General features: G+C 44.8%; 1 non-coding gene and 1 pseudogene across 1 annotated transcript; both read left to right on the top strand.

Moving 5' to 3' along the window:
* Positions 1–4,004: 4,004 nt before the first annotated feature.
* On the top strand, positions 4,005–5,514 carry LOC115324621 (annotated as a pseudogene).
* A 10,718-nt stretch (positions 5,515–16,232) lies between these two features.
* Positions 16,233–16,306, top strand: Trnai-aau. The gene has a single exon. It is a non-coding gene; the product is annotated as a tRNA-Met (tRNA).
* The last annotated feature ends 429 nt before the right edge of the window (positions 16,307–16,735 follow it).

Raw genomic sequence — 16,735 nt, 5'->3', positions numbered from 1 at the left:
ACGAAAGCAGAACAGCCATAGAGTAATATAGTAAACGTAAAGAGAGGACACAGGAGCTGATTCGCGGCCCAGATAGTGCGTTTCATACCCTCCGCTACGTGGCGCTTTTCTACAATTTGGTTAAAATTAATTAAAACACTTTCTGTGAAAAGTATTTATTTTTTAAATGGCAATGCTTTAAAATTGTTTAAAGTACTTAAAACGACTAAATAGATTAAATCAAATACGTCACGAAAACCACGTGATGAATGGCGCCTGCCATGGCCTGCCTGCCTGCACGCCGTCGCCTCTGCATCATTCTGCATGGCCTCTGCTCGTCCCTGCGTCGTTCGTCTGTGCCGTGCGTGCCGTCCATCTGTGCTTTCTGCTGCATCATGTTCGGTCGACTTTGCATCAATCAAGGTGACGCATGACCGCCCGCGTGCTCGCATGCTCGGCGTGAATTCGTGGAGCCGATCGGTTCGAGCTTCTCGCGCTGTTGTTTCTGCCGGGCTGTCTGGCTGCACTTGAACGTGTGTGCATGTTGATTTTCGATGAGATTGTTTTAAAAAAGGAATTTAACTTACGACCTTGCACACGACATTGTCCATGGGTTTACATATGACGGTGTTGAACGAACCTCTAACATTGCAGATAGAGCCTTGGTTGTTATGCAGTCTGAAATTTCCAGGAGGTGCGTTTGCACACACTGTTGTGCACACTCTAACAACGTCTTCTGTTTAACGCAGTCTCCTCATTTCTCTCATTCGGGAGCTTAAAGGGGCGGTGCAATGATATTCAATTGGAATGTTTTTTCACTTTACACGAGCTTACTGGCACTAGTGGGACTTAAGGATACTCGCACGCAACGCCACTGACCAAGAAACTCCTCTGTTGCGCTGTAATTTCGAGGACAAAACCCAGTGTTTTTATTCAATCTCTCCTTCGAAAAACCTGATGACATAGCTGGACGGTAGCAGTACCGCCCAGTGACGATATTTGAATACGGCTCATAGAGTGGACCCGAGCATGGCGTGGACACTCGATTTGGGCTCGTGATAATCGATAGCTCGAGAAACATTCGGGTAGTGTCCTGTGTCCAATCGCTGCAATGACGACAACAGCCGAACCATAACAATGTCTGGAACTCAGCGCGTGTCCTGTGCCTTGCCAACCCCAGCGCATGACTATGACCAACATTGGCGGCATGTAATCGGCTCCAGATCACGGGGCCGCTTCTTCTGGCTGCGAGTTGAGGGGGTGAACTCTGCTCGTTTTTCTTTATTTTTTTCTGCGACTTCGATTGCGTGTGGTGAAAACGAACGGGTATATTTTACGGATCATTAACGTCAGGGATTCGTTCTAAGCGGTATTTGCGCAAAATACAAATATCAGTGCATCGCCCCTTTAAGACTGTTGGCTTCACAGTGAAGGCTGTGGTCTGTGGTTAGGGGGCTTCAAACGTAAGCTTGGTGTGTCTGGTGATAAGCCATTTTTTGAAGTTGACAACGAACACGTTTACTTTGTCTTTGATGTTCCGCATCTTCCCAAAACAACCAAGAGCAATCTCCAAGGCCACAAACTTTGCATTGGAAATGAGGTCATTGAGCGGTCTTCTATTGTTGAACTTCATTGTTCTATCCATGAGATTAGCTTGCAATTGACTCCGAAACTTACTGAGAGACACATTTATTCAAAAACCTTTCTGTAACATGGAAGAAAATTGTGCCCCACAGGTACTGAGTACCTCAAACTTTCATGTAACCATATCTCTTGTTTATGCAAAGGAACTTCCTGAGGCTACCATGGCTACAGCCCATTTCTGTGATAGGATGGACGTACTTTTTGATTGTCAAAATAGCTAAAAAAATTCAAGAAGACAGGGCAGAAGTTGCGTCATGCCATTCTGAAGGGAGAATCTCAAATACTTGATTTTCTCCACCAGTAACTCGGATGGATTTCAGCATGGCAGTTCCAAAGTAGGAGGCAGCCATAAGCCATCATTGGGTGGCAAGTTACTATAAAAAGTGTCCTCATGCTCTGGGATGAGCTTTCAAACAGCCATGACTTTAAGTTCTTACTTACACGACGCCTGCAGCAAGACACACTTGAGAACGTTTTTGGAGCTAGATACGACAAATGCTGGGCTGCAACACAAACCCAAATGTGCATCAGTTCACCTCAGGACTAAAACACCTCTGAATAAAGAAACTGTTCAAACTGTCGGACAATGAAAACGTAGAAGATGACAAGGCTGACCTCCTAAAGGAGTTGCAAATATCTTCGCACCATGAAAGTTTAATTTCAGACATTGCGGAATGTCTTCCAACTGATAACTTCCCGCCACTAGAGGATATTTCTGAGCTGGCATCAGCCATCAGGTCTAACATAATTGATGACTCGTCCAAGTTTTTATTAGGTTTGGGGCTATTTGATCAAGCTTTTGCTTCAACAGACAACTTACAGCTGTGGCTATTCTCAGCTGCTATCGGATGAGTCTAATAACTTGACCAGGCCTCACCAGTACTGTCTTGTTCCTAAAGCATACCACGTGCCTGGAAAATTCTTTGGGAACTTAGTAGTACCATCACAGGCGGGCTTTCATTTCATTCAGCAACTAAAAAATCACTTTCTTCCCATAATAGAGAGTGTGACAGATGTTCGAGGAGTGTGTGCCGCCTTGTATAGCACACTTTAAGGTCTGGGTGGTTTTCGCCTTTGCCTAGAGGAGTACCACAAAGGGTTTTTAAAATTGTTTTGCAGAATAAGCTTGTGTTGACATGTTTGATTTCTTAACCGGAATTCGGACAAAGTTCGGTTGCACTCTTCAGTGGCTAGTAAGAACAAGACAGGTTTAACTGTTAATAGCGTATTAACAGAGGCGGTTGCCAAACCAAAAACAAAAAGTGATTAAGTGGGCGGTGCAGCTTGCTCTCCAAATATTTGTTTCCCCCTTTTTCCAGCGAATGTGTATCACGGCTCCCTAACAAAAATATTTGTCCACTTTCCACAAAATTTCGATAGAAAATAGTGTATAGAGGCTAAAAATATTTGAAACAAAATATATCCACTTTTGTGTCCACTGTCCATTGTTTTTAGCCGCTTTTTTCTGAAGCCATATTTCTTTTCTGGACAATTTCGGGGAATATTTAGGGACGTTGAATCTTGTCAGATTTCAAATAGAGTTCTCATTGTTTGGTAATGGCTCGCCCGCAGTGAGTTTGAGGCTATGCAAATTGGTGTTTTTTTATATTTGCCGGAAATCGGGAATTTGTACTATCCGGCGTGTGCTTCGCACTGTTATTATACTCTTATGACTGGTAATGATAGCGATGTCTTATTTATTTTTGCACTTACTTCCCGTACCCGAGTCGGCGTGAAAGTGAATGTATCATACAGCATGTTCTCCGTGGAAGGGTTTTGTTAATTTGGTTCCGCTAAGAATCTATTACGAAGTGTACGAATGCCGAAGTCCTTCATATTCATTTATTTTTGTGTGTCGATCTCTTTCGTATAAAACATACAGAGCTTCTGAAGTAAATAATGTGTACATGAATGTGGTCCAATAAAATGTGTTCGAACCACTTACTGTTGTTGACCCCAAAACGTCCCACCAGCCAGGAGTCAATGCGGCGATTGTGTAACTTCAATGCTTTACAATATAAAAAGAACAAGAAATATATATACTTCTGCTTCGTGAAGCAAGTTGAAATATTGTTTGACACATTTTGCACGGACTCTATCGTAAAAAATAAAGCAGAGGTGTGTCAGTATTTAAAAAAAAACAAAAAAACAGCGGCTTCGGGAGTCAAGGTGCTCCCGAGAGATGCGCGAGGCGGGGAGGAAAGAGAGAGAGAAGGGTATTGGAGAACCGGAGCAAAAACGCCCAAACCGAAACTAACTTGACCGGAAACGGAATCAGATTATGCTTAATACCGCCCGCTAGGAGCGCTACCTGTCACTGGTCTATCTGGGCCGCTGGGTCCTATGGCGGTGTCCGCTCTTTACCTTGTGTATATTACTCTATGGAACAGCAACCAGGCCTGCTAGCTCAGGGGATTCCACTTCCGGCTTCCAGCCAGAGCGGACGGCGCTATGAATCGCTCCCCGAAAGAGGCGGCGGCCGTTATCGGCCGCGGTGAAACGAATGTTTCTTTTCTGCCAAATGATAACCGTCTGCTTTTGCCTGCTCTGCCCACCGGAGATGCTGCTAAGCTCAGCGTGATTCTTCACGCTGATCGTCAAGGAAGACCCTACCGGATTGAAGACTTCCGTGAACCGTTGGACAAGGTGGGAGTTTTGCCAGGCGTGGCTGGTCTGGGGGCCTTCCAGATGAGCCACGTCTGGCTGTTGAAATTTCATTCTCTAGAAGCAAAGACCAAGCTTTTGGAAGCTGGCAGCTTACAAGTAAAGGGCCGCTTTTGCCATCTCGTAGACCCGAGTCGAAGGGAGCTGCGCATCAAGCTCCACTGGGTCACGTTCGACGTCCCAGTGGACACGGTGCGTCGTGCCTTTGAGCCCTTCGGCTCGGTCAAGGAAATCATCCGGGAAAAGTGGAAAGTGCCAGGCTTTGTGGACGTCGAGTCCACCACGCTGGTGGTGCGGATGACGCTGAAGGACGGCGTTTCCCTGGAGAAAGTCCCACACCAGCTGCCGATCTGCGGGGGGAACGTCCTGGTCGGTCGTTCCTGGTCGTGCGCCGATCTGCCTTCGGGGCCACCGAGCGGGGCACATACGCCGAGACTGCAGGGTGCCCCGGCGTAACCTGTGCCACGCCTTCGGACACGAGGCCTCGTCGTGCGTGAAGACGTACGCCCGCGTCACTGGCAACAACACCGCCGTGGCGTCGGACGACGCCGAGAGAGCAGCAACAGCGACGACGCCGACAGACCAGCAAACCCAGGGTGGGCCCGCAGAGAACGACGGAGTCTGTGATGAGGCGAAACCAAGACCTTCGCCTGGGGCATCAAAAGAAAAGGCGGCGCCCGAGGTAGTCGAAGAAGTCGCGGCTGAAAATGTGACAGACACTTCAGACCTCCCAGTGGCAACCGCCGTGCCGGGGGACGATGACGGCAAGCACCATGTCGACGAAGGCGTCGGGACTACCGTTCATGACGAAGTCAAGGTCCAGGGTGACGACGACGGCAAGCCCAAGGAGGGCGAAGGTGGCGTCGACGGCAGGCTCAAGGACGCGGAGACCGGAGCGGCGAGGCGACGGCACGAAGGCGTATGCTCCAAGCTGTCAAGCTTGGAGCTTACGCCTTCGTAAGCTGTCAAGCTGTACCTGACAGCCTACGAAAGGCTGTCAAGCTGTCAAGCAAAAAGCTGTCAAGCTGTACCTGACAGCTTTTTTCCCTGATCGCCACCATCTTATGGTGGAAAATAAACATTATTATTATCATTATTATTATTATTATTATTATTATTATCGCCGACAAGGAACTGCGACGCCTCGAGCGCGAGTGGGTTGGCAACGGAGGACTTAACCGTGAACGGTCGAGGTCTCGCCAGCGCAGGGAGGAGCAACCGAAGTGAGTTGTCACGTCTACTGTTGTAAAACGTTTCTTCACACAGTTTTTTTTTTTTTTTTTTTTTTCTAAACGGAGCTCTTTCCGGTTGGTCCTACCTTGAATTTAAGCATGCTAGAAAAGTCTTTGCGCGTGGGCACTTTAGACGTACGGGGACTGTGTTCAAGGCGCCGGCAGTGCCAACTAAGCCGCCTGTTTATTGAGCACGACCTCGATATTGTGGCGGTTCAAGAGACAAAGTTGGAAGGCGAAAGGCAGACGGAGAGCATGGTGCGGATGGTTGAGTCGCGGTACGACGTTTGTGTTAGTCACGCTGTCGGAACGTCTGGCGGGTGTCTTTTGTTTTTGCGCAAGGGTTTGTTTACTGTAGAGCAGGTTACCCTAGTAGCACGAGATGTTGCAGGAACGTTACTGCAACGTGGCTAATGTTGTGCAACGTTATGCAACGTGTAACAATGTAACGACAATATTACTAAAACCATATTGCAAAAACATTATTTCGAAACATCAACACAATGTTACACAAGTGAGATGCAACGTTACACTACTTTTACGTATGTTACTGAAATGTTGCTGCAGAAATGTTAGGGCAATATAATCCAGAAACAAAGAGCCTATGTTTCAAAGGTAACATTAAGGAGATGCATCTGTGATAACTTATAAAATGTTACAAAAACATCCCGCAACTTGAGAGGACAACACGCCTTTCTGTCTGCAGAAACATATCTCGCCTGTATTTATTTCATAAGATCCACCACCACAATGACATCCCCCTTTGTCACACCTCCACCTATTGTCAGTCATTCCCGCCTATGTCATCACTAGGCAAGAATCATCCCCCCTACTTATCGCTGGCATAGCTGATTGCACCGAATTTAAAGATGCAGTGTGATAATGAATTCGGGGTCTTGTTAACAATATTTTGATTTAGTTTTTAATGTGTTTGTTTGCAATTAGATATTTCTGTCCACTCCACTCTTTAATGTCTCAATGCCCTAAGGAAATAAACCGCTACAATATTTCTTCGTCCGCACCCGGCGTGAAGCCCACAAGGGTTAATTTTGGCTCGAAAAAAGTGTTTTTCTTATACAGTCCCAACTCGGTGTATAGTCCACAGGGGCAAATTCAAACTGAATATCTGTTTCCTTAGACGGTCCACATTATGGGGAGAGGTCCTTTTGAGCCCGCTTGTCGTGGTGAATCACAGAGCTCATGAGGATTAAGCTTGACAAACAAAGATTGCCTGGAGGCACTTAAGCTAACAGCCTGTCAACCCCAAGACATCAAAGGCCTGGACGACACACTGACAGTATGACCTGTTTCTCACTTCAGCAAAGCAAAACATATTGTAAATATTGTATTGTAAAATATCTAGAACGAAAGACACAAAATGTATTGTATCCTCTGCACCTGCAGATAGTCTGCAGAGTGAAATATTAACTTTTAGGCATGTATAGTCTGCAGACTATGGTCTGGAAACTATTGTACTTTTGTGTGTAAAGGGCTCCATTGAATGGATGTAGCAGTTTGGTTTTACTGAAGTAATTTCTGAATTAACTAATGAATATTTAATTAAAATGGACGGAGCATGGCCTCCCAGTAATCAGAAATAGTAAACGGAATGCACAGTCTCCCCAATTGCCACTTCAGTTTTGGTAGAGCTACACCTGCATGCAGCACGAGCAAGCTCAAAAGCTTTCAAATGGCCCCAGTGAGCAAGCGCCCACGAAGCAGGATGCATGCACCACGTGCCCTTTCGCTCACTCATGTCCAAAGGGCCGTCTCACGCTGCAAAGCTGCGGTCTAGTGGCTGTAGCCTTCGCTGCACCTTATTTAAGGGTCAATGCAGTGTATAGTTGTGCAGGAATATTTTTCACCATTGTTTTTGTTTCTGTAATTGTAACTGCGATTGTAATTTATTTGCACACGGATTTGACGTGTATGCGACGACGTGCAAGGCTAGACAAGAAGGTGATAACCCTTATGCATATGCGCCTACTAGCAGGCCGCCCCCTACAGTGCAGGAGACAGGAGAAAGGGGACTCAGTAGGGTAAAACAAAACAAGCACACACAGCAACAAGAAAAATAATGGTGCAAGTCACTGGTCGTCACGAGCTCAAAGCCAGTTGGCGAGAGAAGAGCTAGCAGTGGCGGGTGGTCCTCCCACGGAGAGGCTCAGGCTGCCCAGTTCTTTTGCTTGTCCGCACTGCGGAGTACAACGAGATCCCGGAAAGCGGTCCATCGAGCATCCGGCACAGTGCGCGCATCCGTGAGGCCCGTCGCCTCTCGTGGGGGGTCGCCGACCAAGGGCACCCACACCAGGCGTGCATCGTACGAGCCGTCCGCTGTGCCACAGATGATCCGTGTCGCACGGCGCTGCACACTTTCGAGCCGTTCCCAGAGGTGCTGCTGGGGCGCGGACCAGGTCGCCGAGCAATACTCCAGTCCAAAATGGGAAGTACGAGGGCCGTGTAGAGCGCTCGCAGAGCTTCCGTTCTACAGTTTCGTCACCCGCGATATGAACTCACACATCTGAAGCGCCTATCAAAGAGTATGCACAGATGTAGCACTCGTAAACCTGAGTTTTTAAACTTCTGATGATGAAAAGCTTGTACGCGGATCACTTCGTCTGCTCTCAATCGGTGTCATCGGAAAAACGCTTGGAAAAACGCTTAGGAAGAACGGGAAAACACGGCTGCCATTTTGAGTACGCTGCCTGGATGGATAGATAAATACCCATTGTAACGAGTAGTAACGAGCGGTAGCTTGCGTCACCTAGCGACGTCGACCAATGTTCACCAACACAACCAAACTTTATTATCGACTAAAGTGCTAAAGTGATTAAAAACAATTTTATAATTAAAAAAATTATACGTGTTATTTGGTACTATATACAATAAAATTATTTATTTTGTTCATTAATAAAATGATCGAAAGCGGGGCCATTCTGGACTCTATCGGGCTCTAGGCCTTTCGTCTCTAGCCATAGCCAGAAGTAGCACTTTTCTTTTGTTTGCGCAGCCGTTAGTGTTCCCGCGCAAGGCCGAGGCTTTTGAAAGCGCTATCCGCACCATCGTCACCATCGCCCTATCGTTCAATCGCCGTTCTCCCTGCAAATAACACAAAACAAGGTACGTGGTATTTTGTTACTTGTTATTGTGGAGAATGGAGCGCGTTAAGCGTTCGCTGTCGGAGTTGTCCGATCGCCAGAAAAGAAGAATCGCGCAAAACGCTCAGAGGGAACTAGAAAGGTACCGCAAAGAAGATCCCGTGGACTCCAGCACCGATGAAGACGTTTGCGCTCCTCCGGTGACGACAGAAGGTGAGGCAACCGAAAGCTTGATTGAGGTCAGAAGTCAACAAGGCTCCGAAGTTACTTCAAACGAAGACGATGACGTTTCCCTGATAGATCCTGTGGACTCTAGCACAGATGAAGATGTTTGCGCTCTTCCGGTGGCGGCAGAAGCCGAGGCAACAGAAAGTTTGATTGAATTCCAAAGTCAACGAGGCTCCGAATTTACTTCCGAAGGAGACGATGATATTTTCTTGAATGACCTAGACTACCAGTTGTACTGCACTGGCTAAATATCTCATCTATAGCGTAGACGTATGCGTATCATTTGAATGGCTGATCAACATCACGCTGTCTAAATATCCACAACCCATTTTTTTTTTTTTTTGCAAGCTTTTAAGATTTGAGCATACAGAATGTTTTTTCTTATTTTTTTACAAAATCTTTTAAAAATAAGAGCTGATAGCTACGTGAATGCCGCTTCACTGTATGTTTCTGGGGCTCGGCGTACATTAGGTGAGGAGATAAATGTCAAAGTATGTTCACTAATTAACAAAAACTGATAATTAACTTTTTATTTGATGGCTTAATTGGCCATGTTGCAATTACAGTTTTAAAGGAAGCAATCAATAAAGCCCATCCCAATGGAGGTAATTTGCGAAAAGACAATGAGCTTTGTGATACTCGTCGTTAAAATTTTGCCGTTCTTCGCTTGATTCAAAACGCGCACCTGATTATGCTTGGTAGAAGAGTGACATAGCCACTTCTGTCCATCTGTCACAATCTCAGAAGAGTGACGCCGGCGCGTCTATGAAAGGCACGCTGTAGAGATAGTGACGATGAACCAGAAACAAATCCTTCACTATTCTACGAATCCTAACCAGGCGCGCCATTCAGCACGCGGTTTTTAATCAAGCGAAGAAAGGCAAAATTTCAACAATAAATATCTTAATGTTTTTTTTTTTTTTGCAAACTGTATAAATTGGGTTAGCCTTTACTAATGGCTCCCTTTAAAACTGCAATTGCAACGTGACCCATTAAACCGTTTATGAAAAATTTAATTAACAGAATTTTGTTAGCCAACATGCTGTGACATTTATCCCCTCATAGAATGCCCTCCAAGCCCCACAAACATATACTGAAGGCGAATCCACGTAGCTATCAGCTTTTTTTTTTTTTCAATTCCGTAAAGAATTAAAGAAACGCCCTGTATAGCTTCACTCTTTAATATGCTTTTTGCAGGAGGGCACTGCTTTTGTCTAGAGGTGACTTTGTAGAAAGAGGCAAGCACTTTTTTTACTCTTATTATGTTTATAGTCAGCTTCTTTCACTCAGCCTTTCCCTTTTATAACTACTTTCCAGGCATTGAGTGACCTTTGATGTGGAAATTATGTTCCTTAATATGTCAGTTTGTTTTGCTGACTTTTACTGCACTTTAGAAACAGTACTGAGAAAAGTGAGTGTTTATTTCGTTAATGTCATTACTAAGCAACACGAAGCCTGCCATGTGCACAGCTTTTTTTAGGTTAGGGGGTGGGGACCCATGCAATTTATTGATCACAATAATTATGACGTTTATGTTATTGACAGAGGACAAGCAGGACATTTGCCTGTCTCATTGAGGTTTCCGAAAATAAGTTTTTGACTTCGGGGAGTAATCTACAGCTAATAATGACACTTGGTGTAGAGAAAGGGTGACACTGCGCTCAAGATGGCGATAAGGGACTGTGTGCCCTCTAGTTTTATGTAACTGTTCCTCTTCCTTCTCTGTTCATTAATATGACATGTTTGTTTTATGATAACTTTGAGCAGCAACAGATATGGTAACATCAGTGGCAGGTTACTCTAGTGGTTTTTTTTATTGAACTTATTTACCACTATTTTCACAATCTAATATCTGTGTATATAGAACTAAGCGAGTAGCTGTCACACCTATTCCTGGTAAACGTCAATACTGCCTATGAATAGGATGTAAACATTTTTGTTATAATTTTCGTCTGTGTAATTACTTTTTTTTTCCTCTTGCAGTTGCCCTATGGATGCAAGAATGATCCGTTTGTAACACACCTTTGCTTATATATCTAGTCAATTTTATTTAACTCAAAGTTACTTTAAAACTACATGTTTCTTCTGCTAACTTAAGCTTGGTTGTTACCACTCATTATACTTTTTGAGAAGTTGAGTATGTTTCTTAGTGAATCTGCAAATGTTTCCGCAGTATATGTCTGGTCCTGTTGCTGCAACCTTTTTCGTGATGTTTTCTCACAGTTTATTTTAATCAAGTTGGCTGAGCTTACAGCTTCTACTGAGTGCAATGTAAAACTTGGAAGATTTATGAAAATAAACCCTATCTCAACAAATCTTTTGGATTCCTCTAAGCGTCCTACTTTATGGTCAGTGACAGGTGCCTCTTAGAGGGCCACTAAAAAAGTTAGAACAAGTTAGAATGACATGGATAGGACACCCATATCATAAAATGCATTTTCCTTGAAAAAAAAAAAGTATAACTATTTAGGGTGCAAGACTCATTTTGGCAAGACTGATTTTACATGGTTGCCTGAAAAGTGGTTGCTATTTCAAGGAGATAGCTTTCTTTTTGTAACTTCCTATTGGCTGGAAGGAAGTGATGGAGACGGATGTGCATACTTTTCCCAGCAACCCCTGCTTCCTTCTCTGCTTGCCACGAGCAGGTGCGAGAGAGAAAGGTAGAGTGGAGGACTGCTTTAAATTGTGTCACAAAGTGAAAATTTTGCTGAAATTATACTGTCTGGGGGGGGGGGGGGGGAATGCATCTTGTGATATGCATGTTCTATTAGTCAGTAGAGACTGACTAATAGACTGTAGAGAGTAGATAATCCACTCCAAAATAATTCAAAATCTTGCAATTGGAGAAACAATTGTAGAAGTTATCATGCAAATCAATTGCCCAATGGTTGGGGATACTGGTAATCCATGAAACCTTTTACTTTTGTGGGTTGTGAAAGTTTAATATAAAAGAAATGAAAATCAACACTAATTAATTTCGAAATATTGAGTCTGAATAGTTACAGTGCTGTCTCCACTATGCTCCGTTTCACTTTAAGTTAAAGCATAGTGAACGGTAGGGGCCATCCCAGCTGATCCAGCGCCGGAAGAGTATCACATGACTTTCCAGTTGTGTGGAACGGGAGGCAGAGCTCAAAGTCGCATCAGACTTGACGCTAAATTGACTGGGATGGCTCGTAGTGTATGCTGTGCTTCAACTGAAGGTGAAACGGAGTATAGCTGCTAAATTTGGCTTTGGAGTTCCGTGAGGCATATATATTACAGGCTACATTTCTGGTAACCGACATGTTGTCAACAAGTGCTGTGCTCAACAGTTACTAAGATGTCAACTTGGGTATTAAGGCAACTTGGAACAAACATTTTATCTTCAGTATACCCATTCATTAGCTAAATGTGTCTAGCCTTTGTTGGTTATAAGTGCTAATTATTTTGGGAATTAAAATCAATGTTTGTCCTTTAAGATCATCAGAAGTTCTTTATTTCTCTGTCACGTAAGAAAGATTTTTTTTTTTCCCTCACAAAGTTTACTTCACAATTAGGCTAAATGTCTTTTTTAGTGACTTCTCTGCTCAGAAAAGTCTTGTGCAAGAACATTGGAGTGACAAACATCTGAAAGTTAAACATTTTGATTGGCTGAAAAAAGTTTAAAAAAAAAGTGGAGCTTTTTATAAAAGCTATTACCTCGAAATAAAACTGGGATAGATCGACATGATTGAAAGCAGATTACAGAAAAGAGTATTCACGTTTTCTCAAGTGAAGTGAATAACTTCTTAGAGCGGTTCAGCAGCAGTGCTATTTGATGAACGACTTTCACACAGGCAAAGGTGGGGTGAAATCGCTGAGAGAGCTAGTCTGCGACTAATTTGCCCGAGACGAGGAAAGAGAAACGAAGCTAGCACACTGCGGCTACGTATATGTGCTTGTCCGATTTTAGCTGTCCTTGTTGTGGGTAAATTGATTTTTTTATAATGTAGCTCATGTAGAAAAGTAGTGGTCAATTGGCAATATATTGGGTGTCTCAAATAGTGGCCAGTCTCTTTAAATCGACCACAAAATTCGGTTTCTTAACCTGTCGCGCTAGGATTTTGTGCACCGTTGCCCACAGGTGGTGCATTTTTTTCTATAAAAATTGCAAAGAGCGAACTAACTGAGGAAAAAATAAAGAAAGAAAAAGGCTTAACTGCTATGGAAATGCAGCGAAGCCAACGGTCTTCAAAAATAGGGCGCCCTATTGTTTGAAGACTGGTGCCTTCGCTGAATTTCCAAAGGAGTTAACCCTTTTTCTTTCTTTACTTTTTCCTCAGGTAAGTTCGCTCTTTGCAATTTTTATAATAAAAAAATGCACCGCCTGTGGGCAACGCTGCAAAAACTCCTAGCGCAATAGGTTAAGAAACCAAATTTCGCGGTTGATTTAAAGAGCCTGGCTGCTACTTGAGACACCAAGTTAATGTTACACGAATGTTGAGGACAAAACATACCACAAATGTTTGCTGTGTGGTCATTGGAAATATATAAACAATGTTAATAAATTATGTTCCACTAATGTTGAGGGCATAACATACCACAGATGTTGAGGGCATAACATAGCACAAATGTTGAGGGCATAACATAGCACAAATGTTGAGGGCATAACATAGCACAAATGTTTACTGTGATGTTACGGGAATGTTTTCAGATAACGTTCCAGCGACATGACATTTTGCGGACATTAGCCACGTATACACAACGTTGGCGGACCACATTCCAGTAACATTGTGGCAACATTCGGTGCTACTACGGTTATTAGTGATGAGTCAACGCGTTTTGTCCTCTGTGATTCTTTTTTGTCTAGTAACATTTTCCGTGTTTTGTGCATTTGCGCACCGAATAGAATCGATGAAAGAGTGAGTTTTTCTCAGAGTTTTGAGAAGTATGTTTGGACCGATCGGCGTGTCATTTTGCTAGGGGACTTTAATTGTGTGTGCGCGCCTCGTGATCGGTCGAACAGCAGAAGGTTTCATGATGAATGTGCTTTACTTTTGGGGGGTATAATCGAACGCTATGGCCTAGAAGACGTTGCCAACTGCGTGTCTGATGGAGGGGTTCTGCTCTTTACACACCTTCAAGGAGCAAGTCACGCTCGCCTTGACAGAGTGTATGTTTCTTTTGAATTGCTGAGAGTGTGTAAAAAGTATGCTGTTGATCATGTGTCATTTAGTGACCACTTTTTTGAAGGGGGGAAAATCGCCTGGGGGCCTGATGGTTTCGGAGCGGAGTTTTATAAAGTGTTTAAAGATCGTGTAGCTCCTTTTTTGCACTGTGCTTTTTCCGAGGCGTTCCGACTTCATGTTTTACCCCCGTCTTTTTTGTCTACTCATACTGTTTTAATCTCCAAGAGCAAGGATAGAGTTAAGCTACGCTTGGTTGGAGCGTACCGCCCGATTACTCTGTCGAATGTGGACTATAAGATTTTGATGAAGGTGCTCGAGGAACGACTACAAGGCGTGATCAACCTTATAGTCGGTCTTCACCAGACGTGTGGTATTAAGGGGAGGACAATTGTTACAAACGTGCATGTAGCGCGAAGCATTTTGGGAGTGCTGCGACGATTTTCAACAAAAGGCTGCGCTGCTACAGATAGACCTCGAGAAAGCCTTTGACCGCGTATCCCACGAAATTCCTTTTTCCATCTTAGAATATGTTAATTTAGGTTCGGAGCTGTGCGATGGGGTACGCATGGCTTACCTTAACTGCGCCACCCGTCTAGTTGTGAATAAGAGTGTGAGTGAACGTATCCCCCTTTATTTTTCTGTGCGGCAGGGATGCCCGCTTTCGCCGCTGCTGTTTTGTATTTCTCTAGAACCGTATTGTCTGAGTGTGTTACGTAGTGGGCATATACACGGCTTTAATTTACAAGCAACCGAGGTTCGTTTTTTGGCGTATGCCGATGATGTGGCTATTTTTTGTACTGACCAAGAGAGTGTAAAGAAAGCCGTAGAACTAACAGAGATGTTCTGCGAGAGCACGTGCAGTGCTGTAAATTGGCAAAAGTGTCAGGGGTTTTGGCATGGAGATTGGCCCGCCAAGCCCACTGTTTTTGAACGTGTCACGTGGTCTGACACGCCGGTGTAGTATCTTGGAGTTCCACTGGAACAATACCGCGACAGCGAGGAGTATTGAATGAAGAAGCTCAAGCGCTGCGCGGAAGCGCGGATGAGTGTGTGTGTGTGTGTGTGGGGGGGGGGGGGGGGGAAGAGAGGCTTTTCAAGGTTTGCGCGTGCCTCAGAGTGCAACGCCTTTTTAGCTGCGAAGGTCTGGTACGTGCTGCAGGTACCGCACTGCTCGCGGGTCAACGTCCAGCGCATACACCGTGTTTTTGCTGTGTTTATTTGGAGCTCGACTTGGGAGAGAACAAGCCGAACTAATCTTTTTCGGCGTGTCAAGGATGGTGGGCTGGGTCTGTCGCATCTCTTTGTCAGACAACTCGTTAATAGGTTTTGTTTTCTAAGGGACCAGAAGGACCCTCTACTGCGTTCAGTCATTCAGGTGCGGCTAGGCAGAGCATTGCCCGAATTTATTGTCTCGACTGATATGGCATTCCAGTTATGGCATACGTGGTTTTCTGAAGGAAGTTGTGTCTGCTTATCGGTTCTTGGCAACGCGGTTTTCGCTCGAGTATTTGTCCAGTGTGTCGCGAAAGCGTTTGACCAAAGACTTGATTGTTTCCCTTTTTCCAACTCCACTGTACCGTTCCTTGTACAATGCGGAAAGTGGTCAAGATGTTTTGAAGCGTGTCAAGCAAATGAGCGTACCCGCCTTCACAAAATCTTTTTTCTTTAAACTACACGGTGAAACCCTGCCGGTCAAAGTTTTTTTAGAGAAAAAAGGTATTCTCGTCGCATGGTCTGTAAACTGTTTACTTTGTAAAATGCCAGAGACAATAGAACACGTTTTTCTTAACTGCTGGGACGCAGTGTTCCATTGGGACGTCCTTAAAAGAACCCTTAAAAAGGACCTACTGTTAACACCTCACGGAATTCGTTATTCGCCTATTGATGTAAGAGACAACATTGTACCATATGACATGATCATGCTGGTCGGTCGGTCTCCATAGCTTGTGGCGCTGCCGCATGGCTGTAAGACACGCGGACGTCGACGTGCGTGCCGCACACAAGTATTTGGTTGAAATTATGTGTTTCTTGAAAGAAATGTTTAAGGTTCAGCAGCCACCCCCAGATTTTTTGCCACTTCTTGAGGAGCTGGCGACCATCACTGGTCTGTGAAGGTGTTTGATGAGTTTGATATATGTATGTGCACAATAGCCTTTGAGGTTTTTTTTTAACCTTTTATTGTGTGTGTGATGCGTTTGTCACCTAAGCCAAAAACAGGCAATAAAGAAAAAAAAAAAGGCCTGCTAGCTCAGTCGCTTAGAGCGTCGTGCTCATAACGCGAAGGTCACAGGTTCGATCCCTCTGCCGGCCATTCCTTTTTTATGCTTCATTTCAATCCCCCAGCAGAGTGGAGAAGATTCGACGAAAGCGGAAGAGCCACCCGGCCTGCTAGCTCAGTCGATTCCACCTCCGGCCGCCGAAGCGAAAGGACGTGTGATCATGAGCTCCGTCGCAGCGGTTTCAGCGGCCTCATTGGGCCGCGGTAACAGGACCGAGGAAGGAACGCAGGAGTTCTCCGTTGTTTTGCCACTTCTGCTAACAAGGTCAGTCGTTTTAAATACTGTTTTTCTTCACGCCGACATCAAGAGGCGGCCTTACTGCGTCGAAGAGTTCCGCGACGCCCTGGTTCGTATCGCCTTACTGCCCGAGGTTATCGCCCTTTGGGCGTATCAAATGAACCATGTGTGGGCGGTGACCTTCAAAAGCGAGGAGGGCAAGAAGAAGTTTCTGGCCGCGTCCG

Source organism: Ixodes scapularis, unplaced genomic scaffold (assembly GCF_016920785.2).
Source record: "Ixodes scapularis isolate PalLabHiFi unplaced genomic scaffold, ASM1692078v2 PGA_scaffold4__175_contigs__length_147842914, whole genome shotgun sequence".
NCBI lineage: Eukaryota > Metazoa > Arthropoda > Arachnida > Ixodida > Ixodidae > Ixodes > Ixodes scapularis.
This window is presented reverse-complemented; position numbering and strand designations above follow the sequence as displayed.